Here is a 15,704-nt window from a genome sequence, read left to right as displayed (position 1 = left end):
TTCATCTAAGTGTGCACTACTTCTGAGGAGAAGTAGTGAATTTCCTCATCAAGCCAACATTCACAACTCATTTAATAGTTTACTTAATTTTGTTGTCCCAGGGAAGGGAGAGCAGAATATTTCCAGGGTGCCAGAAGTGGGTGCAGCCCAGAAGCTTTCCATTCAGAAGTAGGCACAGTTCAACTCTTTCTAAAAGTGCTCTACTTACCTTTGTTCTCAAAGGACAGTATTTATGGAACAGTATGTAGATGAAAGGGCCATCCCTCTTTTCCCAGTACAGTTTCAAATCCTTCCAAGTAGTGCTTTTTTTTTTTTCTTTTTTTTTCCCCTGCTTTAGAATGATGCCAAGAAAACAAATACTATCACACCAATAAATATAGATATATCTAACACTGTAGACATTTGAGATTTTGCATTAGTCCTATCATGAAAACACAGCATTTTCCAAATAAAGACACCAACAGATAAAAAATGAGTTTGTGGTGAAGATTCAAGACAACATGGCAGAGCTAACAGGTATTTAAGCTCTGGAGAGATAAAGAGGAGGAACAGTAGCAGAATAAGTGGGATATCTTTTAGGTAATTTTCTAAGTTTATAAGATCTCCAAGTCTGACTTTGACTAAATTTTACGAGAAGTTGGAAATGCTGAAGGAAAGGAAAGTGCTTATCCTAAAGCTGTGAGTGGAAGATGCTCTGATGCAAACATAAAATATCATCAGACTTCATGCTTGAAAAAGAAACAAGAGTTTCTAAAACCCAAATAAGCAAATTTGCCTGTAAGTATGCTCACTGACATCCATGGTAGCCATGGGTTCTTTAAATCAGTGGCCTATTTTTGCACTGCTTAGCATTCAGCATGCAAGTCGAGAGGGTTTGTCCAGATCCTTCAAATGAATCAAGACTAGACTTGGATTTCATCACAGTTATTGTCGCCAAGACCATTGGATGTCAACCACCACAGCCAGGCCAAACTCTAATCAGGTAATTAGTTTCACTTGAACGCAGTGTTCCATGTTTCCTCCCAAACTGTTCTCATGTTATTCTGCACTGACGGCTGCTTTTCAGTAGTAGATAAAAAAACATATGCCCACTGTTGTGTGTTTTAGATAGAGAAGGGAGGGAATAAAACAGGAGTTACAAGGCTACATCCTCTAGAAAAAGACAGAGGATGCATTATACCAACACTCCTCAGACAGTCTCTTCTACTTCTTTTCTATATGCAGGAACACAAAGTAAATGCTCCATCTCTACTGTCCTGCAGGGAAGAAGTTCAGTCCTTTCCAGCAGGGATATCACCTCTCCAGTTTCATTTATCTTACCCTGACATGGAAGAGGAAGGTATAAATCCATCAAAAAGAGAGATGCACATTTTCCCCCACCCCTTTCTTAGCGAAACTCTGTCTTACCACACCTACACTTTCTCATCACAAAATGCAAGTTAAAAGACAACTTCCTTTTCACGTCAAGGATGGCTCTGAGTAGAAATCCTATAAAGGAATTCTGTAATGCTGACAGAGCTAGCAACTCAAAGCTTATAATGCAGAAAAATATTATAGTAGCTTTATAATTTCTGAAATAGTTTTATGTAGGCATGGGGAGCCATTCAACAGAATAAATAGGATTTATTCACTAAGTCTATGTTTATAACTAATAAAGCATTATTAATCAAAGCCACTATTGTACAGTTTTAAACCAAACTCTGCAGTACAGGTTAGCAAGAACTTTTACAGACACCCAGGAACACAACACCTATTTCTGTCATTGATTTCTATCAAATCTGAACTTTCTGATAAGTACAGAGAGCACATCATTACTCTGGTTTACACTAGCTAGTCAAACGTGCATCCTCTCAGATCATGGAATTTCTAATCACAGGGCTGCCTCTTACTAACTCCTTCCTAAACCCTGGCAAACAAACCCCTATTGAAGCCATTAAGGGTGCAAACAAGGTCACCTGATGCCAGGAAAACACCATGGACTACATATGTTTTAGGTAATCACATGCAAAGAAAAGAGAAACTTCACTGTTCTCAGAGAAAGAGAACATTCTGACTCACTCAGCCCAAATGCAAGGCAGGCAATTTGCTGAACGCCGCCTGTCCGCAAACAGAGCAGAAAGAGAAGAAACAAAAATGTTCTGACTTCTGGCAAGGACAGCAGAGTTATGTCCTTCCTCCATATCAAGGAATTATATAGCAGGTGCTCTTTAGGAGTTGAAAACTGCTAACACTTGTGCAAATGCCAGCCTGGGTCCATCATTCCCGCTGCACTGAGGGGCTTCTCACGTCAGAGCTGATGGAAGCTGCTGTGTGATGGTTTGTTTTCAACTCTTTCAGGAGTTTTTGCTAGCTGCTGCAAGGCCTCTGTAGCCCTCCTCCCACCATTTCCTTTTTTCAGTTTGTGAGCTGGTGCAGAAAATAACTTAATCTTATAGTAGACATGAAAGAGGGCCTAGCTGCATTTACATTTCATATGTTAAGTTTTTATCTCTTTTAGATAAGGAAATCAGCATTTAGCATGAGTTTGCAGGCTCCTGAAACCTGTCATGCTGAAGCAGAGCTGTAAGGTACCCAAGAGTCTACAAAATCCTTGGCCAAGGAAGCAGGAATGCCAAGACCCAGCTAAGTAATCCAGAGAGGTCAGGGTACGCAGCCAGGAGGGGAAGACCCAGGTCTGCTGCAACTGCCTTCAGTTTTATTTCTTGTTTGTATCCAATTACTGTGTAACATAAAATATCTACTAAGTCAGGCTCCCTCCTGCATACCATCTTTCTGGCCGTATATCTCAATGCATTCTTGAAAATAGTCCAGCTCTGGAGCAGGACAAGCAATACTGTAGCCCCAAAAATAGCCTATAGTTTTGCCAGTAGGGCACTTCTCCAAGGATTAAAGCAATGGCTTTGACATCAGAATTCAAGTGCATCATTTTGGAGAAGACCACTGACACAGGACTGGGAGCTGTAGTATGAAAGACAGGAGAGCAACCATTTGTACCAAGTGAGTGCTCCAGAGTTTCTTTTAGAGACTTCAGTTTCTGAGCTTAGGATGCAGTTTGTGACTAGGAATTCCCATTTCACAGATTGGCCTGCTTAATTAATCTTCACATGATGAAAAATAGGAAGGGATGTAAGCAGAACCAGCAACTGTGTGATCCATTTTCTTGTTTAAGCATACACCTACAAACCACTAAGCATTATCAGCTTGCCTGGAAACATCAAGCTCTCTGATGCAGTCATAAATACATTGGATTTAGTAATAAAAACATATTTTACCATCATCATAAGTCTGTAAGAGACAAAGGAAAAAAGAACAACAGAAAGATGAAAACCCCTAATTCAGAGACACTTTAGTTTATGAAAACTAAAATTTATAAGAGAAGAACTTGTCATGGCAGATTGTGGTTTCTCTTCTACTAGCAGCAAAAGAGTGGCAGTATAGCCTAAATTAAATCAAGTACAGTTTTGTGGTATGGTACATGTACACTCATGTGATTCCCTGCATCATTCTTTTCCAACCTGCAAACTTCAGAGGCTCAAAAGCTTTCCCTTGGGATCAGCAATTTGCTGACTTTGGGACTCAAAACTATGTTCTACTCCACCACTTACTTTCTTATTATATCTAGTCAAAAAAAAAAAAAAACATGTACAAAACAGACATATGTTTATTAATGCAAGAACATGCTGTACATGGTCAGTTCTCAGCTTTTAAGATGGCACACAATAAGTGTTCCTTGAAGATAAGGAGGCAGTAACTTTTCAAAGAACTAAAACTTGGCTTTAATGACTTATGTGGGAAGCAAGAAAATACCAGATTCTCTACCAGGAAGCCAAAAATGCTATTTATTTATTAATGGCTAAGCATGACCCTAATGGTATAATGCTCAAATAAAGACGACACAAATGAAGCATCTTTACACAAGGGAAGCATTTGGTTCTACCCTCTCCCTTTGAAGTATCCTTTGGAAATTATTGATCCTGTGTCTCCAAACAACAGTAATAAATGAACACCATGCTATATCTTTCTTTTTGAAGATGAATGGACCTCCTAGTGATTGATCCCACCATTAACAGATTCTCACAATTAAAATGCCAAGACTGAGACCACTGACTGCAGCAGAACTGGAAGCAAGTTACAACAACAACAAAAACCCAAAAAACTAGAAAATTCCTTGGCAGTTAAGTAAGTTCTACCATGTACAAGCAGTCCTTTTAAAACATCACTTTTAAACACCACTGCATGCACCACCAAAGGGCATAACTGTTTCAAAACCAGTAATTAAAGCTATTACAAAGAGAAGTTTGTCCACCCTCACCCTCTAAGAACCTTCTATAGTAATTTGGGAGAAAACAATTGTATTGCACCACAGACTGGGGAGAAAATATTTTACTTCAGAATTAATAAACTCCTCGCACCCTCACCGGCTGGATTGGATATAGATCTTTCCTCACCTTTATCCTTCCCTCTCCCTCCCACCACCACTTCTCTCCCAGAGAGACTCAACATAGCCTATGGGCAATGCCACAAAGGTGTGAAGGAAACAGGAAAGGTCTGCCCACAAACTGAATGCCTCAGGAATTGTTTTATTCTGACCAGGCTTTTGTTCAGCTTCCGAAAGGAGAAGGTGCAGAAGGGTTTCACCAATGCATAGCTGCGTTCTTCAGAAGAGAACAGCATTTTCCCCCAGAACTTAGACATTCTTATCAAGACAGTTCCTGCAGATGTTCAATGTAATGCAATTTAAAAAAGAGCACGTAAGTAGATTAAGCAGAAGTACACAGAACAAAGACACTATGGGGCCTGCTGACGTTCAGATAAAGCTAATTAAAAACAACTCATGCAATGTTACTAATTTCAGCTCTCACTATGAATTTTCTACAAATAAGAGTTTTATCTTGAATTTTCTCTGATAAAGCTGGGAGACTAAAAGGATTCCTGGTGTACGCATTCTAATACAAGAGGAATCAAGGATGCAATCAATCGCTGTTGTCATATTTAGCAACATGTACTGTGTCAGATACATTATTTTTAGGATAGTAGCAATTATGAAGAAAATTTGAAGCTTTGTCTACATTTGGCATTAAACCCGACCAGAGAGAACCCTATTTTCTTCCTTTAAAGTTGTCTTCTTTCTTATCTACTTTTCTGCCACCAGAAATCCACTCTTACTACTACGATTTCCTTCTTTCAGGAACTTGGGACAAGCACATTAGAAGCAGGTTTGAATGCAGCTGCTCATTTCATCAGAGTTAAGAGATCACATTACTCTTACGCTCCTCTTTGCACTGACGCCTTGACAGGAAGTATACTGATTTAAAGACGCTATTACCGATATATGGCACTAAGTTCTCCACAGGCTGAATCTTCCTGATTTTGCAAAGCTTCTAAACCCGGGCTTCAATTTTCTTTCTTTCATTTACTTTTCTCTCTTTTTTTTTTTTTTTTAATAGCAGCGTTAATGCTAGATGAGTTCAGAAAAGTCTATCATTTTTTCAAGCCAGGGCAAGGAGCAGCCTTTGGATATTACAGTCAAGATGAGATCTAGAGTTCCAGGAGACTGCAGTCTCCTGGAACTAAATAATACTAACTTTAATACTAAAAAATATATACTAACTTTAATACTAAAAAAATAGTATTGGTGAAATTTGCTATGTTTTTGTGTTGTTTTTTTGTTTTCTTTTGTTTTTTGTTTTTTATACATTTTCCAATACTTCCATCTGTGATAAATATCAGTACTCATAAATAATATATATACCATAATAATAATAACTTACACCTACTCTTAAAAAAACAAAAAAAAACAAAAAAAAAAAACCACAACATTTTTAAGAAATGCAATTCCTAAGGCAATCATGCAACCAGCAGAAAATATCGAAGGAATTAGCTCCTAGTTTTGTTCTATTTTAAGGCTAAATTTTACCCAGCTATTTAACAGCAGCAAAGTTTCAATCCTACAACTGCAACAGCATTTCTCAGTTTTACACGTGGAAAAGTAAAACACAGATGAGGAAGAAAAGTGGCAACATATGTAAGAGTTAAGTCATCCTATAACACTCAGGCAATGAAGCAATCCCATTTTTAGGACAATCAGAATATACAGAACTAAGGTGATGATAGAATACTAAAAGGTAACTGGACAAAGGCTTTTTGGAATATTGTTATGATCAAATCTCCTAAATTTTATTGCAATTTTAGCTTCAGGAACTTGTGGTTTTAGAGCGAACCACAGTCAAATGTCTGCCTGGTGAGCACATGTGAATAGTCCCAAGCAGAGTGAGATGTCCTTCTCAGAAGTGTCTGTGTAGTCGTAAGCACTGGCAGCACATGCAACATGAGGGGGGGAAAAAAGGGGAGTGGGAGGAGGGAAAAACCCACAAAATAAAACCAGATTTCGGCTTACTGCCCATGAGGTTGATTTTCTTTCTCCCAACCTGGTTTTGGAGAATGCTACACTGAAGGGATGGGAGGAATAAATAAAACTCCTTGGATACAAGGAGAACAGCTTTTTGGAAAGCACTGAAAGCTAGCCCTCCTATGAATCTAAAAATGTGTCTATTCATGAACTAGGTTGAATAGATACTTGCTCTCCTTTTCAGCATTCTTCAGCTTTTCAGCATAAGATAAAGAGCCCCACATAGGCAAGTCATTTCTGTTTGGACATGAACATTTTGTCCAGCATGCAATAATAGCCTACATTTAACTTTATTCTTCTGTGCAGAAGGCAGATGGTACACTCCCACTTGGCAGTGTTTCATTCGGGAGAAAACAGCAGAATTCTGCCCTTGGGAAACTGAAAGCTAAATAGGAAGAGAAGTGGTGGCTTGAGCAAACATCTTCATCTGTGACCATCCCTCAGCCTGCTGGAAAAGAGAAGAGTCAACACACGAATGGGGAAAGTTCAGCACTTAAATACAATAGCTCATTTCAGTGCTTCCTTGCTAGAGAATCGATGCTACAAAAGACTATTTGCAATGAGTCGTCTCCATTATATTTCCATTGTTTGCATTGCAGCAGAACATAGAAATCTCATCCAAGATCAGAGCTTGACTAAGTGGCACAGCTTCAAAATGTCTGTAGTCTAACTTGGTGAGCAACATATGGTGGGACCAGAATAGAGCACAGAGGGGAAATGAGTTGCCAGAGGTCAGAAATTAACTGGGAACAGTTTCTAATGTATTCTAATCACATCATATGATACCAATACTATTCCTTTTGCTCATCAATACAGATTTGTTATATTTAGATAAGCATTTACTTAAGAAACACTATACATAATTAACATAAACATCAAAAAATGTTAAAGTTGTTCTAAATGAAAGTGACGAGCGCAGTTTCCATGATTTTTGCTATAAGAGATATGGGGTTAGAAGCTGTAATGCTTTGCATCTTCAAACAGTGCCCTATTTTCAGAGAACAAAGTTCACTTTCAAGCTCACAATATGGGACAAAACCATTAGTCTTCAATACACATGCATTACTGTACTTGTTACATTTCCGAAAGAAGGCATCTGGATGAGGTATGTTCTACAAGAAAAAATGAATCCGGTACCTTAAAACACCATAAAAATGCTCATCAGAATTACTGTTTGCTTCTCCTAATAGAAAAATGTAATTCCTTCTGCAAACCAATAGGCTGCATGTAATCTTGTATATGCAAAACAACACATTAATCAACAGACAAGTAAAATCTACATTTTCTAGATTCAGTTATTTGCATTCTGTCAAGTTCTCTCTGTAAGACGTCCTCAGTTTCTACATTATGATTCTTAAGTAGTCATGTTCACGTTTGAAAATCTAGAATATTATTTACAGTCTAATATTTACATTGTGAAGTTTAAGGAGCCAATATCTTATTTGTAGAGTTGAAATACAAATGATTCAAGTAAGAACTGTTTTCATCTCAGTATACGATGGGTAGCCCTTCTATAAGATAGCATGCAAATTCCCATACACACGAAGTTTCAGACATGCATCTCACTACTTTCCAGTTCACTGCTTGCAAGAAACACTACAGTTCAGTTTTTCATAAAGAAGTTCTCCTTTAAAACAGCTTGAAGAGTTTTTCAATTGCATTTTTTTCTCAGCTTAAATTTGCCTGAAAAAGCCTCAGTTCTGCTGACTAAAGCTTCTAACAATTCTGAGGACAGAAAACTTAAAGGACAAATAAAACAACTAATAAGCCAATCCAGCCTGTTAGTCCCAGCCAGACCTATGCCAGGCAAATGTAACTAAGTGCCTTACCAGAATAGTTACTTTCAGAGAACAGCATTTTTTTCTCCTCATCAATGCTGAATTCAGAGATTTTTTTCTTAATTCTTTGGTTAGTGATCAACATTGAATTACACATCTGACAATTCACCACAATTACAGTTTTTAATCCACTGACCAAATTTCAGACAACTTGGACAACAAGACAGTTTTGAAGCTTCTATTGCATTACACTGTGTTTTCTCTGAGGGTGTACGGGAAGGCATGAAAAGTATTTCAGATGAGGGAGGGGCAGACAAGACAACGATATCAGTGTTTGGTACTCAAAGAGGTGCAATTAGGACAGAGGACATTTAAATTTACTATAGCAGACTGGCAATCAAACACAACGATAGAAAATCAGAATCTGTGGGCTCTAATGGTCACACGTAATGCAAGATACATTCAAACAAAATGAGTCATGCCCAAGTTTTTACTGCGTTCTCCTGCTCAGGGTGTAAGCTGGCCCAACAGTTAAGAAAATCTTGTTTTTGCATCACACACTGACAGATGCCAGGTGAGAATGCAGAACTGCTGAAGACCATGTATGGTATTACCATTTGGTCGATCCTGTAATATCTTGGATCCTTTTCTGTTCACAAACCTGGGGAGTTATGTTTTCTTGTCTCCTTAAGAACACCACAATTTGTTTGGCTTGTTTTAATGCTTACTTATATTTTGTGGATTAAGCGATGGTCCATCAGCATTCCTGTTTAACTAAACTACTTTTGTTTCAAATATTTAACTCAGCTATTAAGCTATTCACACAAAGTCTCATATGAGAAAATTCAGGTACAAGCTGAAGTTCAACAGAAATTTTTGAGTGCTGAGAAGGACAGAAACCATGTGCTCTGATGGCTGCCCGTATGCAAGCCTATAAATTATGATGAATTTTGTAATTCAAAAACTTCAGCATTATATGGCTTCTTGGTTATGGTAGTACATACATCAACTGATGTCTTGGTCCATGTTCCTCAGTACAGAATCATTCTGATCTTTAGTGTCAAGTTATTCTGTAAGTTAACTGCATAAATTCTCATTTATACATTACAATTCAATCGATATTTACAAGCTGACAATACTATTTACCAAAGACAGCTGTCAGCTGAACAAAATAAAAATCAAATCAGCTGATGCTCAGCACCTGCTAAAAGTACAAAACAAGCAAGGTGCTATAAAGTCAGAAATACAATAAAATTGTAAATAGATATGCAGCAGTAATTTAAGTATTTAGCAATGTTAAGCTTTTAAATTCCATTTTCTAGATACATTGGGAAACATATAGCACACAGAATGAAAGGACAAACTACAGGTTATTCATCATTATTGACAATATGATGTGTTGCTTAACCAGAAGCTGAATTTTCAGTGAAATCCTGCAGGATGACCTGCACTTCAGGAAAGTTTACATTCAAACACTGGAAACTTACTCTATCCCTCCTACTTCACACTGGAGGCAACACATGGCTGTCCCACATCTATGTTCTTGAGGCTTTGATTCATGCACTGCTAAGTGATTTCTCCCTCCAACATTGTCCTAAGAATGTAAATATTTGTTCTGTCTGTATTCTGGTTTACAGACTTGGCCCATTATTGAATATGAAGGTTGTAATTCAATCATAGAAGGATCTGTTGCCACGCATAAACTAGGATTTTATATTTTATGACTTAGGCTTTGCAGAGCAGACATCTTGCTACTCACCTCCCCCTCTCCTTGCCCATGACTGAATTATGGTTCTCTAATTGAAGGCTAGTATTATTCTATTTCTCTTCTTCTACTGAGAGGAAGACCAGAGCTATCATTCTGAATACACACCAAGCCACAGGAGCCTGGATGAGATACTTTAATGACAAGTCCTCCTACACAGCACATTTGCAGTCTTTCTGCTAATTAATTTGATTTCCTTTGTCTGGACTAACGTAATAACAGTAAGTTATGCTCATTTAAAGGAGGACTGTTAGCCTTTCAGTTCCCTTCAAATGAGTTAGAAAGAAGAGTCAATAGACTGGAATCTGTGGGAGACTGACTTTGTCCTTGATTACACCACTGCTTGTGTTTTCCCTTGACCAACACTTTGTCTCCAGGAGAACCTGAGACAGTTCTATCATCAGAGGAAAGACTATAATCAAAATCAGATATTGTTGGTATGTGCATGGCAAGGCAGACACAGTTACACTGAAGGGTTCAGTCTGCTATGTACTGCAGTCAGCATCTTTCTTCCTGGCAATCATTTGGCATTTTCTGTTCACAGCTCCTGACATCCACAGAGGGCTGAACAAACATATAATTAAAAACATACAAGCTGATTTCTTTATATGTCCATGTGCCACTAGACAAGCAAATCAGAAGCAAAAATAATATTGGGAGCTGAACTAACAACTCGTTATTTGGAAAGAGAGATCTTCATTCAGTAGTCTTTACGATTGCAACTGTGAAGCTGAATAGTCTCAAAGCTGAGCTGTCAGTCAGACAGAAGATTTGGGAAAGAGAGTGACGCATGACAAACAGAGGAACCTGGATATGAAAATTCAGTGTTTTAAATCAAGTGGACATATCTAGTTTTAAAGCCCATAAAGAAAAGTGTCAAGGACTTATGTACCATCTATGTATAAATTGAATGAATGCACACATTTCTTAATCATGGCAGGAGAGATGCTCCCTATAGCTGGAGAGTAAGAGAAGCCTACAGAGAAAATCCCTAACATCTGCACACAAACACAGAGAAAAGAGCCAGAACTCCCCTTCTGTTGGCTGTTTCAGATCGTTTCTAACCTTTTATCTAGCGATGCATTTGTCATTTTGCAGAATCAAATAGGGAACAATTCCAACTTACAGATCTACTGGTTTAGAGGTGGTTTTTTTTGGTCAACATTCATTGAGGACTCTTAACATAAACCCAAGCAAAAGATGAAAAGCACAGAGATGCTCTTTATTAACTCAAAGTGACCTTGTTTTTTTAACAGTGCCACAAGCCATTCCTACTGCTTCATAACTGTTAGGTTTAAATATTTTTTCATTACTTTCATCCTAGATCTAACTTAGGCAGCACTTCACTGAATCCAGGAGAGATGGCACTTCTGTTCACCTGTGGTTACTGCTTACAAAAAGATAACAAGACTCCATTCCATATAGCTGCTTAATTTGAGAGTTCTGCAAAGCAGTTTGGTTGTTCACAGTTTTGCTTTGTTTCTTATTACAAAGCTGCCTTACTACAAAGCATTACAATCTAAATTAGTCATTTAGTGGTGGTTTAAGCATTTATGTATTTCTTGCTGAGGCAATAAGAGAGAGCAACCAGCTGAAGGGTCAGCACACTACTTGTACTAGTTCTAACATCAGCACAAAACTGCACCACTCTATTAAACAGTCAGTTGGCTCAGCAACTGAATGCAGTCTTCATCACTTGCCAAGATCCATTTTAGCTGATCAGACCAAATAAGATCATCCCTAGATAATTCTAAGGAAAATCTGCCTCTCTATAGCTTTGCTTTGGTCCTTGGTGAGTAATTCACATAGCTGTAATTGATTTAATACAAAAGTAGAAGCAACAATATCAAAATTACTTTCTCAATTATAAACACAGCTTTTCCTACTTTCTTCTATGTTTTAATTAGACAGAAGAGTTACCAACTAAACTATGTGTAACATCAGATTAAGAAAACTGGATTCACAAATGAAAGAAAAATATTTTATGATACAATGAAAACCAGGCATGCTGAAAAGCTATATCTTCATGTTATGCATAAGCTGGATAAAATGTCAAGTTCTGATCCTTGGTTTGCAGTTCTCATCAGCTGAACTAATAGATTCCTAAATCTTACTTATTTGCCTTTTGAAGGAGAGAAGTGACAAAAAACTGGTTCTAAGATGCTCATAATGTAAAATTATCAAATATTTAAAAACAAAGAAGACATGTCACAGAAATAAAATAAAGCACCCCTTTTGCCTCAGCAATGCTAAAACTCAAAGGAGTTACAGAATGGCTTGGATTGGATCATCTAGCTCCAAGCCCCCTACAATGGGCAGGATTGCCACTTACTAGATCAGGCTTCTCAGGGACCTATCAAAGGCATTGAACATCTCCAGGGATGTGGCATATATTATATACTCCTTTTAAGTACTGGAAGGCTGCAATAAGGTCTCCCCAGAGTCCTCTGTTCTCCAGATTGAACAAGTCCAGCTCCCTCAACCTTTCTTCATATGAAAGGTACTCCAGCTCTCTGTGCAACTCTATGCTCCTCCCCTGGACTCGCTCCAACAGCTCTATGTTTTGCTTCTGCTAGAGGCCCCAGGCCTGGATGTAGTACTCCAGATGACACTACCAAAAGGGCAGAGCAGATGGGGGCAATTGCCTCCTGCACTCTAATTCTCATGAACTGAATAATAATGCTCAGATGTTTTCAGCTTTAAGATATTGATATCTCTTTGAAAGTAATTTAAAAAAAAAAAAAAAAAAGTTGAAAGAACAGTTTTGATGAACACTTTGGAAATCTTTCACTCCTACTACACAAAGAGCAAAAAAGAAACAAAAAAAATTTTTTTTTCAACTCTGAACATTCAAAATGAGCTCACCTATCTGAACAGTTGCTAGCTCGGCAGACGTTTTTCTTATATGACCCTGAGAAGCTTCTAATTAGCACAAAGACCAAGGAACATTAATTGCCATTTGGCAAAACTCTGCTCATTAAAAACACAGGACAAATACGCGTGTTTTCTTCCTACCCCCCACTTCCCTTGTTTTATAATGAGAATGACATAAAAGTGTGCATGGCTAAATGAGAACAAGTTTAGAATTTAGTATCTACAAGGGATGCTCTGAAAGTGATGCTTCCTGCGTCATTATATTGGCCCAAAAGGCAAATGGTAGTGGTCAGTCAGTAGAGGTTAAACCTTCCTGCCAATATTCTGTTGCATTTTGTCACCATGCGACAACAGCAGAGGAACAGTCTGACAAAATGATGCCTGACATGAAAGTGCATATGAAGCAAAAGTGTGGAACTGAATTCCTCCAAGCAGAAGAAACGGCACCACTGACCACTGATGTTTGCTAAATATTCATGGAGACCAAACAATGGATGTGAGCACAGTGAGGTGGTGGTGCATTTCAGCAGCGCTGACAGTGTCATGCAAGGTAAGTCATGCCACATCAAAAAATGAAAAGGCATAACTAATGGCGGTTAAAAAAGAGGGTCTTCTAGCTGTAAATTTACTCTACCAAATAGTGTTATGCTATTTCTGTATGTTGTAGTTTCCATGCAAATAAATAGGAGGCAGGCATTCCATTCGGAGCAACCTATGAGTATACACCTTAGAAGGCTTAAGGAAAAGACAATTAAGCTAATCTAAATAGAAGAAAAAAAAAAAAAAAAAGATAATTAATCATCATACCATATATTTTAAGCAAAATCAATGGTACTGCATAGCAGAACAGGAAAGACTGCAAGACAGGCACATCTGAGTTAGCAGAAATAGATATAAGAAGGAAAGCTACTGTGTGAATTTACAGAATTAAGTACAGAAAGAAAGACTTCATCTAGATACTGTGGTTTTAGCAATAACCTCTCTATGACTATTCTCCACCCCCTTCAGAAAAAAAATATTTTTTAAGGCATCTTGCCAAATCCACAGTAAATCATCTAAAAGCAATCAGAGATGAGATTTGGAGACACTTTAGAAATAGGTGACAGGGACATAACTGTCACTTGAATCAACACAAACAATACGGAATACTCTTGTTCCCACACCTACAAAGCCTCAGTTTTCATCCTGGACTGCAGCATTGTTCATTTATCTAAATTCCAGTGCCTCCTTAGGGTGCACAGATGCACTGCTGGCTGTGTGGCAAAGCCATCTGTTATGATTCACACAGAAGGCAGACAAAGATTAGGTGCCGCTCAGAAGCTCCCTGGATGTTAGTAGTACATGCACACTGAGCTAATGTCACCAAGTTGAACAGCATTAACTACTACCAGCCACTCAGATATTCAGCCAGAGGGGGCACAGCTACTCACCCTTCCCTTAAACAACTTTTCAATTAGATCTTCCCCACTCGTGAATATAATAATCAGAATCTCAATGAGATTACAGGAGGTAATACAACTGATATCCCCCACCCTGCAAAAAATAACATGGAGAAGGGTAGAGTGGAAGAGCAGAGCATAATAAGGCATTACCCATTCTTTCCACTAAAGCAGGATAATTAGGCAGAGAATAAAAATAAAACTCCTGGACATAAAGAGATTTAAAACAAGAGAGCCCACCACTATTTTTCTGTGATTAATCTATCTGTGTGATGTGGAGTGTAAGATCCCTGAAATATAGTATCAACATGCTAAACTAGGCTTTTGAATCCAAATTAAAATAATCACATGCCTAAAGAATGAAAACCTATGCCTTTCTCTTTTAGTTTAACATTCTGAAAAGAATAATGCAGAATGCGCATTCAAATAAATGTGCCATCTACATACATACACACAGTGGAACAGCACAGTTGCACTTTCAGGTAAAGTACCAGAGCAGAGAAAACCCTGTGTCTGACCTTGAGAAATAACCAAACAGCAATTAATGTCAGCTGGATATATTTCAAACTGTAACCCGTGGCCCTCTGAGATAAACCTTAAGTCATCTCTTGCAGTCAACCCATCCAGCTTGGGTGTAGTTTAATTAATTTAAACTGTAAGCTGCAGTCCCTCTGCCCCAGGCCCCACCACCACCACCTCCCCTCCACCCCCTCCTGCCTGCTGCAGAAGTGTGTGCATGCACACAGTCCTCAGTCACCCTGTGCCAGCACTAACAAGCAGGCAGCCATACAGTCAGCAAGATGAGCTGGCTGATCCAGCTGAATGCTATATTTTCTGTTTGGCCAAATGGCCTGCAAGATCAGTAGTACCACTGGGACTCCGTGCCAGCACGGGGCTACTCTGCCCTGTCAGTCCCAGCCTTCATCCAGCCGCCATACCACACCCTGATACTGCTTCCTACTGGGGCCTGGGAATGCTGTCACCCAACTTACCTGTTTCAGGGTGGAGGAGGCTAATGTAACTGGGAGGGTGTGGCTGATAAAGGTGCTGCTGACTGATGGAATTACATGCTTTTGCTTTCTGTGTGGGATGCATGGTCTTTATGTATAAATGGCTCACTGTTAGGACTACTACAGCCTGCACCGCAGCAGAGAGAGGAAATGATATAAAATAACGATAATAGGGATAGAATGTGAAGTTTATATCACCTCATAAATATGCTTCAGCTGTCTCACTAGAGATAACTAGTGCCATTTCAGATTCCTGAGGTGTCTGTATAGGCTGCTGCATCAGAGAGAGCCTCTATGACAGATGTACAGACATCCACAGTGCCCACTCAAAGCCAGCTGAGAAAGGCACGGTATTCAAACAGGCACAGGGCTCAGCTGCTATGATAACCAGCTCTCTGCCAGTTCATCATTCTGCTGCAAAGATGCAGG

General features: G+C 38.7%; 1 protein-coding gene across 1 annotated transcript in view; it reads right to left on the bottom strand.

Moving 5' to 3' along the window:
* Positions 1–15,704, bottom strand: part of GREM2 (gremlin 2, DAN family BMP antagonist) — a 43,324-nt gene that overhangs the window by 6,603 nt on the left and 21,017 nt on the right. The window lies entirely within an intron of this gene.

This window comes from Coturnix japonica, chromosome 3 (assembly GCF_001577835.2).
Source record: "Coturnix japonica isolate 7356 chromosome 3, Coturnix japonica 2.1, whole genome shotgun sequence".
Classification (NCBI taxonomy): domain Eukaryota; kingdom Metazoa; phylum Chordata; class Aves; order Galliformes; family Phasianidae; genus Coturnix; species Coturnix japonica.
The sequence above is the reverse complement of the archived record's forward strand: the minus strand, read 5'-3'. Positions and strand labels throughout refer to the sequence as shown.